The sequence below is a fragment of the Elephantulus edwardii genome, unplaced genomic scaffold (genome assembly GCF_000299155.1).
Source record: "Elephantulus edwardii isolate Elephantulus edwardi_28Jun2011 unplaced genomic scaffold, EleEdw1.0 scaffold00074, whole genome shotgun sequence".
In the NCBI taxonomy this organism is placed as follows: Eukaryota; Metazoa; Chordata; class Mammalia; order Macroscelidea; family Macroscelididae; genus Elephantulus; species Elephantulus edwardii.
Genome location: NW_006399824.1, coordinates 12,915,332 through 12,931,413, shown reverse-complemented (window position 1 = coordinate 12,931,413; position 16,082 = coordinate 12,915,332). Strand labels below are relative to the sequence as shown.

Below are 16,082 nucleotides of genomic sequence, written 5' to 3'. Positions count from 1 at the left end.
AACTTCTGCCTCCATCACCATAGGCTCTGGCTCAAATGTTATTTCATTAAATTCTTCTGTATCTGCCAATTCCTTTCGATACAATGACTCAGTATGTGGTTCAAAGCCACCAGCTGCTTTCTGGCAGAAAGACTAGCAGTCTCCTCCCAAATGATTAACTGCCTCTGCAAACCTACGTGAGGGTCGGTTATGGGTTGGTACCAACAGTAACAATACATGCTTGAGGGTTGGCAGGGCAATTCTTTATCACTAAGCCACCAAAACTATGAGGAAGTAATTGCAATGCCAAGAGGCAGAGAAAAAAAAGTGCCTTCTTCTCATTCATGTCCAGAGTCTTGAGAATACAACCAATTCTTCCTTATAATTTCTGTTCTTCTGCGTCTGGGAGCTCTCTCCTCCCTTTCTGAATTCCTCTCTTTTTACTCCCTTATTTTCTTCCATTGACCTAAGAATTGGCAGATGAGTGGGAAAGCAGCTGGATGCAAGGGAAAACTAGAATAGTTCCTTCTATCATTGGTAAGACTGAAAACCGTTCCCAAACAGAAAGCAATGATACAGCGGAGCTTTCACTTACTGAACTTTATCTCCTCAATAATTCAATCATAAGACTTTTCAAGGCATATTTCAGAAAAGCTCTGTTCCGAGGGTCTTGCTATGGGTCAGCTCTGGAATTGTTTCTGAGTGCTTCTTAGAGGCAAGGATAGTAAACCTTTGTCACACATATTTTGGGAATGCTATTAGGAAGGACCAGTCTTTGGAAAAAGACATCATGCCAGGAAAGGTAGAGAGTCAGAGAAAGAGAGGAAGACCCTCAGTGAGATGAGTTGGCACAATGACTGTGCAGCAGTGGGCTCAAGTGTGTCAGAGATGGTAAAAATGGAGCAATGTAAGGTAAGGTTCAGGTCTGTTGTTCATAGGGTCATTATGAGTTAGAGTCTATTTGATGGTACCTAAAAACAGCATCACAAAGGCCACTGAGAAAGAATTCCAAGTTGAGGGGTGTCTCTTGCTCTTTTGCTTGGATTTCACAAATGAAAAATCATCAAAACCAAGGTAGTGTGCATGCTTTTTAAAAGCCCTGTTCTTTGACATAATACAGCAGCAGAATGGGGAGACAAATAAATGGCATTACTTAACATAATCGCTTAATGTTGCACAACGCAAGTTGGGTCTCATTGCTTTATCGTTTGTAAACCATTTGATGATAATAAAGTTGACTGTTAGTGTGAAGATATAAATTGTTCAGTGGTTAGCGTTGTTAATGAAGGCAAAAGAACACAAAAGAGGAAAAATAGGATTGAGCTCCCTAAATTCATTGCTAATTGCCTGTGCATTCATTACAGGCTGGCCAGGGCTAATTATCTAATTAAACTAAAACGTGGCTGCTTTAGAGGAATTTCTAGGCACACTGACTCTGGATGTCAATTACCTCAGCATGTCCTGTTTAAATATGTAGTTAACCCAAGGCATGCTTGACTTTTTCCAATAACAACGAGTTACTCTCATTTTATGGTCACTTTTGCTTAGAATGACAGGGGGTTGGAGGACTTTTCCCTTAAAAAAGGTACTGTAGAACGTTAAGAACACAGATTTTCCCCACTATCTGAAAGTAAAGCAGTCCTGCTAAATAAACCTTTTGTAAGCTGAAATGGTATAAAGTGAAGAATTAGCTACTATTAACTAAGTGGGGGAAATTGTTGAGCATTCTTAGAACAAAAAAATATAACCTACCAAGTCACATCAATAACACTTAAAACCTAAAATAACACAGAGGGTTCACAGATAGAGTTCAAATTCTGGCAGCTTGGAGCTGAGATGCTGAGCCCAAGTCCAGTGGCTACAGCTTGGAGATGCCTCTCCTTACTTAGGGTGCATGCTGTTTCTCTTCAATGGGCTTGCTGCATGCAAAACAAACACTGAACCCTAGGTTTAGCCTTCTTCTCCCATAAAACTCTTCCTTGGATTTCTTTCTGCTCACCAACACAGCTACTAAAGTGGGTTTTTTGTAAAAGTAAAGTGATTTAAATGAAAACTTTGAAAAAGCAGGAGCTTCACAATCAACACTCTTGGTACCAGCAGCCAGGAAATTAAAAGACAAATTGCATTGGAAAGACCTTCTGTCAGTGACCTCTCCAGAGCAACAAAGAGCAACGATGTCAGCCTGAAAACTTAGGTGCACCTGATGTAGGCCATGGTCTTCACAATTACTAGCTATGCACCAGAAGGCTGGGCAATGACTAAGGATGAAAGGATAATTGATGTCCTTGAGTTGTAGTGTTGGAGAAGAGTAGACTGCAAGGAGAACAGACAAGTGCATCCTGGAGAGGGTGAAATCAGGCCGCTCCTTGGAGGTAAGGATTCTGAAGCTCTGTCTGACATACTCTAGGCATGTTGCAAGGAAGGACCAGTCCTTGGAGAGGCACTCTTGCTTGGAAGGTTGAAAAGGGCAGAGCAAGAGAAGAAGATCTTGGATGAGAGGGATTGACTCAGTGACAGGGGATAGGTGTGTCAGAGACAATGAGTTTGGCTCGAGATAGAACAGGGTTCAGAGCTGTTGTACGTAGGGTCACTATGAGTCATAAGTGACTCAATGGCACATAACAACAACAACAAGTGTGATAGCTCTTCTCTTAAGAAGAGCTCTTGCTCATTTTATCCAGTAACCTGTTCTCAGGAGAAGTCAATCTGATCTACTCCAAGTAGAGAAGATAACACAGACACAAAAGAGACACTGGGCATCATTAGAAGCTTACAACTGAGGGTCCCTTCACAATGTTGATTATAAGAATACAGGGGCGGGGGGTGTCTCATTTGCAATGTTCTGCAGTATCTCAGAATGTGATGTTATATTACTTCACAAAATTAATTTTTTATTCATATAATATTTTGAAGTTGAGAAGAAAATGGTAAACCATCCAGATTAAATATTCACTTTAAAAATTAGAAAACTAAGGTTCTAAGAAGTTAACTGACTTACTACACACAGTCTCCTAGGAATGGGAGTAGAACCAGTGTGTTCTCCAGCCATCACTCCTTCCATGTTGATTCTTCCTGCTCCCCTTGTAGACTATTTGTATTTTATATTTTCTCTGAAAGGTTATAACCGAGCACCTCTGAGGCCAAGTATTTCTTTTTTTAAAAAATAGAACACTATGATTATTAGTATTTCACCTTTCTAAGGAAACAACAGTGTTGAAAATCATCCTTATTTCAAATCAGGGAGCTCTGGTGATCTAGTAGGTAGGGAACTGTGCTGCCAACACAAAAGTAAGTGGTTCAAATCTACCCACTGTTCCTTGCAAAAAAGATGAGCAGTCTCTTCTCATGCCTCTGAAAATCTCATAGCTGGAGGGTCTGCTGTGAGTCAACTGTGACTCAGAGACAATGAGTCAAATGGTCTCGGGTTTTGTCCCCAGGTCCACATTCACACACTCACTCACTGTCACCCAGTTCTGGAGTCCATTATGACCGGTAGCTGACCCTCTGAGGTTTCTGAGGCTGTAAACCTTCAAAGGAGGGGCCTGCCCATCTCCCCCCACAGTAGCTTGTGGATCAGAACTGTTGGAGACACATCAGTGAAACATGCTGTGCACTATGTCATCAAGTCCCTTTAAGCTGGGAGTTGTGCTTTGAACCATCAAGTCTGAAGCAACTCATAGATGACACTGCTGTGAGTTCTCACGGGCAGTAACTCACACAGAAGGAGACTGTCCATCTTTCTCCTATGGATTCGAACCACGTTAACAGGTTAAAACAACAACAACAAACAAACAAACCCAAAAACCACCACAAACAAGGTACTGTTTGCTGTTGTCCAGCTAAGAAGAAAAGATGATAAACTTATGGTGTATTTTGTAAATCAGGGTTCAAGTAACTAAACTTCATCCTGCCATTTTGCTCCTAAAGTAACAGTCACCACCATCTCTAACTGGAGGCCTATGTTGTTACAGGGAACCCCTGAGGTGGAGTCTATAGAGGGTTGAACTGCTAATCCAAGACTGAACTTCTCTGGTGGTTCAAACCCACCAGGCCTCCAAGGGAGAAAGATGGGCAACTCCTCCCCTGTGTTCAACTGCCTCTGAAAACCTGCCAGAGGGTCACTTAGGGGTCACCTCTGAGTCTACAGCATAGGATGCTGAAAAGGCTTCAGCAGAATTTCCAGAGGAGGAAGAAAGGGCTGGCAATTTACTTCCAAAAGTCAGCCAATGAAACATGAGTCCAGAGCCAACTCAACAGCAGTTAACAATTTTCTTCCCATGCACCTCCCAGAAAAGCACAATTCCATTTGAAAGAATTTTCTCCCACCTTCAGAGTCTCTGATCAGTGGTGATAGCTGTTCCTCTGGAAGGACACAGAGCTGGGCCCTTCGCCTGACCTTCCAGTCATTTTCCCAGCATGCCCCAGCAATGAACATCCAGTTCTTTCCTGCCGAGTAAAGGAAGAGGCTTTTCCCTTTCACTGCCTCTCAAAGCTGAACATCAACTGTTTCACCACTTGTGATTCAAATCCATTAATTAAAATAAATATAAAGTAAAAAAAAAAAAAATCTTCCAACCAGGAGGAAAAGGACAGATGGAGAAGTGGAGGAGGTGCAGATAGCTGATGTCTTCTTTGAGAGGGGAAAAAGGGGAAAGAAAAACAAGCATGAAATTGGGGGAGAAAAAGTTAATTAAGAAAGGTAAAAGGTGTTTGAATTTCATTTACAGATCAGAACTATTTTGGGTCACATAATAATCACATTACTTTAAGGGAAACCTCTCTTGATATCAAATTGGGGGCAGAGAGGTTTTAATTTTAAATCACCTCCCCAAATGGAAATACTTGACCTTTGGCAGGGCCTTGAGCTCAGCACAGCCAATTCATTTCAGTATTGTGAAATTCACGTTCTCCCAATCAACCCCCTTTCGCCCTCTCCTAATTTCTAATTCCTTTCTCCTGTACCTCTCACAGCCTCAAATGACACACTGGTAAGAGATGAAAAACATTAACCTTATTAACTTATTAACTCTCTCTCCATCTCATGTCTATATGCACTGGTCTATAGAACTACAGAGTGAGCTCTAGTGGCTTAGTGTAAGACGTTATACTGACAACCCAATCTCCGAGCTGTTCTGTAGTGGAAAAAGACGAGTGACTTCCTCCTGTGTGATTTACAGCCTCTGAAAACTCACTGAAGGGTCAGTTGTGAGTCCCTTCCCACTCAGTGGCAAATAACAACAATGCAGAGTCATAGTTTGAAATACTCTATGGCTTATCTCATAAAACACAACTTCTGCAATTTACTAGTGCTATGTATATACCTAAAATCTGACCTAACCACTAAGAATTCCTGACCTTAGCACATTTAATCAACTAGCTCATAACCTGATATGGCTTCAGATAACCACACAAAATTAAAGCAGAAAAGCCAAACCTCACCCACTGGGGTCTAATGAGTTCTGAATCGAGACCTCCATGTGGTATTGAGTTGAACAGCTACACAGGGCTTTGATGACCGCAATCTCAATGGAAGATGCTCTGGTGGCACAGAGCATAGCTGCTGGTGCTGTTGACCAAAAGGTCAAGCATCTCCAGTGGTTTAAATCCACCAGAGGCTCGGAGGGAGAAAGGCAGGCAGTCTCTTCCCAGTAAGATTTACAGACTCTGGAATGCCATGGAGAGTTGCTATGAGTCAGAAAGGCAGTGAGTTCAGGGATTCTGCAATCTCTGTGGAAGAAGATCACTGGGCTTACTGACACACTGCCCCTGAGCAGCTCCAACTACCAATTTTTAGGTCTGTAGTCAAGTGCTAACTGTTTACATCACCCAGGATCTAAACTAGAAGAGAATGGGGCATAAGTGCTTTTAATCACCTTAGTGAATATAGAGTTCAGAGGGCAGTGATGTACTCAGTTAAAGCAATGACATCTAGGAACCCACCTATGCTTTCGTCTGAATTGTCCTTGTCATTATGTCCATTCTCCAGACTAGACTAAGAACCTGCTGGAAGGAATCGTGGAGATGATTTTTCACAACCCTGAAGAAACTGGAATCCAGCGAGTCCCCAATGAGGGGACTGATTCAACAACACAGCTAGTCAATGCTAAAGCCATGTCAAGAACCAGTTCTTCTGATGCTGCATTTATTTTTATTACAATCTGACACTCATTCATAATTTAGGATGAGAAACATAATCTAACACTAATAACTAAACACTGAAAGAAAAGCTGCAACATGAATCATAAATATTATTTTTCAAATATATTAAGTCAGTTACTCTTTAGGTAGGAAAAAAGCACCAATTTATTTTGCTATGGGAGAGTGGAGGGTCAGTGGAAGGGAGGAAGAACTCACATAAGATGAGTTGATAAAGTAACTGGGGTAACAAAAGTAGGTGTCAGAGTCAGTGAGACTGGCTCAGGACAGGGCAGGCTTCAGAGACAGGTGACTTGATGGCACATAACAACAGTGTGTTCTATGTGAATATAAAAGAGAGCTTTGCAGCCTAATGGTCAAGGAATTGTGCAGCCAACCCTAAACTATTCAGTTCAAATCCACCAGCTGCTCAAAGTAAGAAAGATGGGCAATCTCCTCTCTTGTGATTCACAGCCTCTGAAAACTCACTGGAGGGTTATCCATGAGTTGGTTCTAACTTGACGGCACATATCAACAGCACATGAGTATAAAAGGCAAGTATTCAGCACAAAAGAAGAAAACTCTGGATGAGATGGATTGACTCAGTGACGGGGATTATGGGGGTAAGTGTGTCAGTGTGTCAGAGACAATGAAATTGGCTCAAGATAGAGCGGGGTTCAGAGCTGTTGTATATAGGTTTGCTATGAGTCAGAGTTGACTTGATGGCATGTAACAACAACATAGAAATAAAGTGTTAAGAATTATAAGGGGAAAGAAATCCTCCTGCCCATTTAAAAAAAAGAAACAAACAAACAAAAAAACAACAACCTGCAGACTAGAAAGTCCGAGCATTTGGAATGTCAATACTTTTATACTCTTTAATTGGGTTCCAGTACAGTTTAAAAAGGGGAATGTTGTGGTTATGTGCCACCAAACTGCCTGTGACTCATAGTGACCTTATGTACAATAGCTCTGAAGCCTTCTGAGCCAGTCTCATTGATTCCAACAAACCTATCTTCATTGACCTAGATACTGTATCAATCCATCACATCCGGGATCTTTCTCTCCTGTGCTGTCCCTCCACCATTCCGGGCATGATGTCCTTCTCCAAGGATGGATCTCTTATGGCCATGTACCCAAAGTATGTGAGACGGGGCTTCAAAATCCTAGCTTTTAAGCAGAAACTTATTTTCACCCTTTCCAAGACAGATCTCTTTGCTTTCTTGGCAGTCTATGGTATGTGCAAGACTCTTCTCTACCTCCACAACTTAAAGGCATTGATTCTTCTTCTGTCATTCATCTTTAGTCATTGTCTAGCTCTCTGATGCATAGCAAGTAATTGTGAAGACCATGGCCTGGATTAGGAGCACCTTGGTCTAGACTGATACCGTTGCTTTTCAGCACTCTGGAGAGGTCCCTGACAGCAGTTCTTCCCAATGCATTTCATCTTTCGATTTCCTGACTGCTGGTGTTAAGAGTGTTGATTGTGGAGTCGAGCAAGCTGTAACTGTTAACAACCTCGATCTCTTCTCTATCTATCATGATGCTGCCAATTGGCCCAGTAATGAGAATCTTTGTCTTCTTGATTTTGAGTTTCAATCCATATTGAAGACTACAAAAGGGGGAATAGACAAAATGAATTACGAAAATAAAAAAGAATTGGAGAAAACATAAGCAGATAATTTAACTTATGAAGGAAGAACAATCAGTCCTCACAGCGAAGTGAAATAGGGGAAGTACAAGCCTGGTTCCTGAAGGTAAAGGAGATCGTACACATAAAGCAGGTCTAGATGAGAGAAAGACACAAAAGGGGCTTTTCCAGTTCTCCTTGAATTCTGATTAATGAAACCTTACATTTAAAAAACAAAACACAACCACTTCAGCTTTACTAATGCTTCTGTTTCTTGCCTTATTCCTAAATTTAATAGACGTGGGCAGGAAGTGGGATTTAAGCTTTCTCAGTCTTACCTATCACCACAAAGCTGTCAAATCGTGAAAGAGAAAATATGGGGAGAATATGCTCTTACAGACTGGCAAAGCAATAGTTCATCAGCAAGCTCAGTGAGTTCTTACGTATAAAATGCAGTCCTAATCTTTACAGCAGTTAGTTCCCTTGTTTCATTTTCCTGGATCACTGTCTCCAATCTTAGGGAGCTCTGGTGGTCTAACGGTAAAGAACTGTGCTGCAATCCCAAAGGCATTTGCTTCAAAGGCCCCACTGCTCTGTGGGAGAAGGATGGGCACTCTCCTTCTGTGTGATTAACTGCCTCTGAAAACCCACTGGAGGCTCAGCTATGGGTCAGTTCCGACTTGACTGCACACAACAACAAATCCCCAATCAAGTATCTCTGCTGTTAACATTTCGCCCCTCCTAACTGCAATCCTTTGCCTTACGAGTAGCCTCGTTAGAATTTTTTTTCCCCTTGGGGAGAAAAAAAAAAAAGTGGTTTCTTTTGTTTCTTAGTTATGGTGTCATTGTGAGAAAGAACACAGAGTGGGGGAGGACAAGTGGGAATCAAATATTTTTGGGAGGAGACCCAAACTTCCCAGAATTCGGGGAGCCTCCCCACTCTGGGTACTTGAGTGAGGGGATATATGTGGGGGAGTGAGGAGAAGAGGCGGAGCATGATTGATAAAGCTAGTGTAGAAGAAAGGCACTGGTGGGTTTTATCTTGGGCCTGCAGGAGGGTGAAGCCAGGCTCCTTGGCATTCAGGCCTCTTGTCCTTTCCCTTCCCTTTCTTGGCTTTGGTCTTGGTTTTGGTCTTGGGGGTGCAGGGCTTCATCATGAGGATGGCTTCCTGGCACTGGGCATTGTACCACACCTTCTTCAGTGTGCCCTGGCAGGCTTTGGTGCCAGTGCCTCCATCACACGCACCCCAGATCTCAAACTTACACTTGCCGTCAGCTCCAAACTCCTTCTTCCAGGTGCATGGCACCCTGCACCTGATGCACTGGATCTGGGTTCCGCAGGTGCCCTCACGGAAACCCACTCCACAGTCCCTACTGCTAGGGGTACAGGGCCCCCCAGGCTCACTCCGCGCATTCGCTCCCCGGACCACCCTTCTTTATGTTACCTTTCTTTTTGGCTCCTGTGGAAGTGAGAGCCAAGAGGGCCAGGAGGGCGAGGAGGAAGGCTCTGTGCTACATCTCTCTGGCTGGAGGCACTGCTTTGCTCCCTCCTGCGCCCAACCAGTCCTGCTCCGGCCTGCAGCCCCTAGAATTTTTTAAAACATCAGACAGGGCCACATGGATGGATCCTGATGGAATAGGAGGAACATTTGATACAGAACTCAGACTCTTAAAAAAAGTCCAAGACTACACTGGTAAAGCTGAGACTAGAGGACTCCCTGAAACGATTTCAGATATTCTTTAAACCTTAAACAGAATTTGTCCCTCGAGGTCACCATTAGCTAAATAACAGGGTGGTTCATAAATTGATGAATATCATCCAAATTTAAAAAACTTTTCTAGAAAACTCAATTCTATGAGACCAAATGGCCAAGAATTACTCTAAAGATGGAATGGTAAGGGAAATTAGACGCTGGAAATGGTACAATTAGAACACAATGAATGAGAATGTTGACATATTGTGGGAAATACAAGTAATATTATGGAATAATCTGTGTAGAAATTGTTGCGCTAGGACTTAATATGCTGTGTAAACTAGGACTTTAAATACAATGGCATCAAGCACTCCACTGCCACAGAGTCAGTTCTCACACACTGGGACCCTCTGCTGGGTTTCTGAAGCTACAAATCTTTACAAAAAGAGGTTGCCTAGCTTTCTCCATGGGGCAGCTGGTGGTTAGAATTGCCAACATATAATAATGCACCACACCACCAGAAATGCTGATTAAAATATTACCAAAGAAACTGCAGAGACAGATTTAAAAAAAAAAATTGGGAAAAAAACAGATCATGCCAAACTTCTAACAAAGGCTCTCCTACTTGTAACCAAGCCCATGCTTGGTTTATAAGGATGATTCAGCGGTAGAATTCCATGCCAGACGGTAGAATTCTAGCTTTCCATTCCTGGCAGTGCACTCGATGCCCACCCATCAACCATCTGTGAGCAGAGGCCTCTCTGTTGCTCTGACGCTGAACAGTTTTCAGCAGAGCTTCCAGGCTAAGACTAAGATGAAAAGCTTGGTGATCTACTTCCAAATACCAATCAGTGAAAACTGACTGATCACCAGGACCCAGTTCCCGAATGATGATAAGGATGATGCAGGATTAGGTAGCATTTTGTTCTGTGATGCACTGGGTGAGGCCAACGCGAAGCAGTTAACAATATCACAAGGCCTCCATGGTTGTAGCGCTTGCCTCCAACTCCAACTTTTATCTCCTCTAAGAACTCTGAAGCATACTAGGAAATCTTTCTAGATTTAAATAACACACAGTCCTTGGATTTTTGGACATTATGCTTGGGAGGGTGGAGGGACAGCACAAGAAAGGAATGCCCTCGATTAGTTCGACTGATTCAGTGACTGGGATAAAGGGGGTGGGTGTGTCAGAGAATAATGTTGGCACAGGATCGAGCAGGGTTTAAGGCTGTTGTACATAGGGTCACTATGAGTAACAAGTGATTCAATGATACAACAACAACATAACTATATAGATCTTCACTCTTGTTCCCAGTTACCTGGTTAAAGCGTTTCTGTTCAACATCATTAAGTGTTGTGTTTAACACCATTAAGGCTTTATCCTGATGATGACTGTTGGGCCCAGGCCATTATCCCATTGCTAAGACCTTAATATTCATAAGCAGCTCATGTCATCTTCACTCTCTCTCATCACTGTTAAGTCAGAACTGATTCAAAGCTGACCCTCCATTGGGTATCAGAGGCCATAAATCACACGGGAGACCGCTCATCCTTCTGAGGAGCTGTTGGTGGATTCAAACCACTGGTCCACAGTGTGGGTTATCAGCACAGCTCCCTAACGACAATGCCATTAGAGGTCCTTTGGCATCTCCTGGCCACCCCCCACAATCCAATCTAAAACTAGGCATGCCCAAATATCTCACTGCCCTACTTTTCTTCTTAACACTTAGATCTGTGTGAAATTATGTTCCTCATTTATTTATACCAGACCGACCCTAATCCCCTACACGAAGGTACAGACCCTGTCTTCCTTAGTCCATATTGCACATCCAGAGCCAAGAACAACATCCAGCATCCAGGAGATATTCATTTGATATCCACCTACCCTACACTTCATTCCTGCCACTAGGAAATGGCAAACCTGGAAATCAAAGGGAACTGCCTTATTATTAAATTCTGCATTGTATAGAATCTGTATTTCCCAGTAATTATATATTTTTCTAGCACTTTTTCTCTACTGTTTCACTCTTCTTATCTGTTTGTTCTCTTTTATGCTTTTTTTTTCTTCCTCCTATTCATGCTAGCAGAGAGAACACAGAATAAAGGGCATTATAAAACTATTAATGCTAATAGAAACCCACTCAGTCTGTGTTACCAGGAGTGGGAAAGGCAGCCAAGTAAAAGGATTCTTAAGGGCAAAGGCCCTAAGGCTTGTCCATTAGTGCAGCTGTGATGTGCAGCTTCAAAAGGAATTATGGAGGTAGCCAGTCTGTGACCTAAAAGAATACCACATGCCCTGTGGACATTCAGTGATTCTCAAAAAACTTTGGTGAACAAAAGTCATATGCAGGAGGTCACCAGAAATATATGTAAATTTGTGCTTTTAACACAATCTCCTAATTTATTCTGATGCAAGTAGGTACTGTGTCAACTCAACAAAAGAAACTCATTAGGGTGGAGTTGAAAGTAACTAATAACTGGCCCTCCCTCCACTGGGTTTCTGAGGTCATAAATCACATTGGAGGAAACCGTCCATCTTTCTCTGCTAGATAGAGCCTACTGGTGGTTTCAAAGCACCAACAGGCTCTACCTTTGGGGTAGCAGCAAAACTCCCAACAGACTAGACCACCAGAGCTTCCTAGGTATTGTTGGTAGTTGCTATCAAGTTGATTCCAACTCACAGAGACCCAGTGAAGAATCTTCCCTAATCTTTAGCCATCCTGAGTCCTGTGGTAGGCCGGAGTGCATCAGTGCATCGTTCTAGTCACTGTGTCAGTCAGTCTCACTGAGGGTCTTTCCCTTTTTCTGATCCCTCCACCTTCCCGAGAATGACGTCTTTTCCCTTCATAGGAGAATGGCTGGCCCATCCTAAAAACATGCCCAAAGTTTGTAAGACGAAGTTTCACCATCCTCGCCTCCAAAGAGCACTCTGGTTCCTTCAACACAGGGCTTGTTTGTTCTTTTGGCAGTCCACAGGATATTCGGTACTCTTCTCCAACACCACAACAGAAAGGCTTTTTCAGTTCTTCTGTCATCCTTACTCATCGTACACCTTTCAGATGAATAGGAAGTACCTGAGAGCTCTGGGGGGCTAGGGATAAGAATCTGAGCTGCAATCCCCAAATCATGCCGTTTGAATCCTCTAGCAGCTCTGTGGGAGAAGGATAGGCAACTGCCTCTGAAAACCTGCTGGAGGGTCAGCTATGGGTCAGTTTTGACATGACGGCATGTAACAACTACCACCAGCCATTCTACAGGAAAAGAGAGGACCGTTTCCTCCCACTCTCATAAAGAATTATAATCTTGGAAATCTGATGAAGGGGTGCTGAGTCAGAACTGACGTGACAGAAGAGGTTTGTTGTTGTTGTTTCTTAAAACAAAATTAAAAAATCAGAGTCAAAAGATCTAGTGATGCCATGGTTAAAGCATTGAACTCCTATCCAAAATGTCTGACATTTAAATCCACCAGCAGCTCTTCTGCACAAAAAGCCTGATAATGTCCCACAGTAAAGACTGTTGTTAAGTGCTATCAAATGGAGTATAACTCATAGCAACCCTAGAAACAACAGTTATGAAACTCGCCCTATCCTGCACCACCCTCATGAGCTCTGTGACGCTTAAGTCCTCTGCAGTAGTCACTGTATCAATCCATCTCATTGAAGGGCCTCCTCTCCTTCACTGACCCCGGTACATTTCCCAGTAGGAAGTCTCTCTGCAAGGACTCCTGGAAATAGGCCCAATGTGAGCGAGACTGTTACCAGGCTTGCCTCAAAGACACACTCTAGCTGAACTTCCTTCAAGACAAATTTGTTAGTTCTTTTGGAAGTCCATGGAGTATTAAATACTTTTTGCCAACACCACAATCCATAGGCATTGATTCTTCTTCAGTCTTCCTTATTCATTGTCCAACTTTCAAGAGTATAGGAAGTGGATGAAAAAACTATGGCCAAGTTCATAAACACCTCGGTCTTCGAACTGTTTTTTAGAATTTGGAAGAGGTTCTTGCCAACAGATTTCCTCTATGCAACATGTCTTGATTTCTTGACTGTGATTGCCATGAGGACAGATTATAATTTAGGGAATGCTATAGGGCAGGTCGACTCTGTCATACATATACACACAGACACACACATAGAGAGGGATACATGTATTTGATCGCTTTGATTAGAAATCAACTTGAGAGCACAAAGTGATTATAATAACCCAGTATTAAGAGCTGGTTCATTATTTACAGATCTAGCCATGGTTCCAAACTAGATTGATAATCAAGACTCATTTTGGGAGTATCTTAAAAAAGTGCAGGCCTCAATCCAGTTCTTCTGAATCATGTGAGCCAGAATTTTCTTTCTTTTTTAAAGCTTTCCAGGGGCTTGTGATGAGCACCCAGGATTCTGAACCATTGCTACCCTAACCCCAACATTATAAAAACACAGAAACTAAGGGCCTAAAATTGCAGACGATGATTAAAGACATGCAGTTTGCAAGTGACACAAAATCCAAAACCCACTGCCATGGATTCCAATTCATGGCGACGCTCCATCATGGTTCTGACTATAAATTTTCATAGGAAGAAACTGTCCATCTTTCTCCATCTGAGTAAACTAGTGGATTTGAAATGTCCAGGTAACAGTTCATTACTTAACACACTATACCACCAGGGCACTGTAGGTTGGAAAAGTAACACCCCATTTGGTACTTTTTAAAATTCAAGCTGCTGTATTTTGGTAAAACCACTTATTTCTGTTCTGATGCTTATGCCTGGTGAATCCTACTTCATGTCTTTGTGTGCAACTTTTTTCTTTTCTGTAATCTTGAGGCCTGGGGCCTCGGAGTCTCCTTCCACTCTAGGAGTTTGTTGGCTAGCTAGCATCTTGATGGCTGTCTCTGGATGACAGTTACATAAAGGAAGTTTCTGGGGTTGTGTTTGTTGTGTGTTACTGTTCTCCCTCTGCCTCAAAAGTGGGTGGCCCTTGAGCCTTAGACTGAGGGTGGAGGCCTGCTCAAGGGTGTGGGTTTAAGATCTATAATGAGGGAATGGGTCTGTGGGCAGGCCTGGGGCCTTGGACTCTCCCTCCACTCTAGGAGTTGGCTGACTGGCTAGCAACTCAATGGCAGTCTCTGGATGGCAGTCAAGTAAGGGAGGTTTCTGGGGTCATGTTTGCTGTGTGTTACTGTTCTTTTTTTCCACCCCAAAGCAGGTGGCCCTTGAGCCTTAAACTAAGGATGAAGGCCTGCTAGAGGGCGTGGCTTTAAAAATCCATATTTGTTAATTTTAGACTGAATATTCTTTAAAAGACCGTGCAATTATTTGTCTATTTGCTGTACTGAACAATTTAGAGTTGCTGTGATGCTGAACACTGTTCCATACTTGGAACAAATATTGTGTCAAATACCATAATGGTTACCCATTATGTACAATATTCGGATGAGCTTCCAGATTCATGTTCGGAAGCAGGAGTGGCATCCCCTTCCTAAGCTAGATGCCTCTGGAAACTCTACAAACTCTCTTATAAATGAATAGAAATGATGTTAATTATAGAACAGAGTTCAGGTCTTTTGTGCAAAGCTTACTTTGAGGCATATTCTACTCAACAACACTTAACCACTGCTAAATAAGACTGGTGTTGTTCTATCTGGAGGAATATTCTTACACTTTGCACATCACTCTTTGTCAATGTGCTGTATGAAGTAACCTGGGTTTGTTGTGATGCTGAACTTTGTGCCATGGGGATATCAAATACCATAATGCTTTCCCACTGTGAACAGTGTTTGGAGGAGCTCCCAGTTGTAAAACAGGCTGGGAAGCAGGAGTGGCATCCACTTCCTAAACGGCATGCCTTTGGAAACTCAATGAAGTATGAGAAACAACAATAGCCATGGAAAGGCATTAGATCTTTTGTTCATAGAGTTTCTATGAGTGGACCTCGACTTGACAGTAATCAACAATCACCTTTTAAGAGTAGGGACAGGAATGAAGTCTTACATTTGCAAAGTGGTCTGAAGCTCAATATCAAGAAAACAAAGATTCTCACAACTGGGCCAATTGGCAGCATCATGATAGATAGGGAAGAGACTGAGATTGTTAACAGCTTTAGTTTTCTTGGCAAACAACACTCTCTTGGCACTAGAAGCCAGGTAATTAAAAGGCGTATTAAATTGGCAAAGTCCGCTGTCAGAGACTTCTCCAAAGTATTGAAGAACAATGTCAGACTGGAGACTAAGGTGCTCCTGATACAGATCACAGTCTTTGCAATCATTTGCTATGCATCAGAGAGCTGGGCAATGACTAGGGATGATAGAATGGATGCCTTTGAGCTGTGGTGTTGGATCAGAGCATTGAATATACCATGGACTGCTAAGAAAACAAACAGGTTCGTCCTGGAGGGTGAAACCAGACTTCTGCTTGGAGGCAAGGACAGTCCTTGGAGAGAGGCATCATGCTTGGGACGGTGGAGGGGCAAGGCAGGAGAGGAAGATCATCTATGAGATGGATTTATTCAGTCACTAGGGTAATGGGGGTAGGTGTGTTGGAGACAATGAGATTGGCACAGGAAGGAGTAGGGCTTAGGGCTGTTGAACATAGAGGGTCGCTGAGTTGCAGTTGACTCTACGGCACATAACAGCAATAAACAACAATATATATA

At 42.7% G+C, this 16,082-nt stretch overlaps 1 pseudogene; it reads right to left on the bottom strand.

Annotated features, from left to right (window-relative positions):
• Positions 1-8,781: 8,781 nt before the first annotated feature.
• Positions 8,782-9,262, bottom strand: LOC102874730 (annotated as a pseudogene).
• Between the last annotated feature and the right edge of the window lie 6,820 nt (positions 9,263-16,082).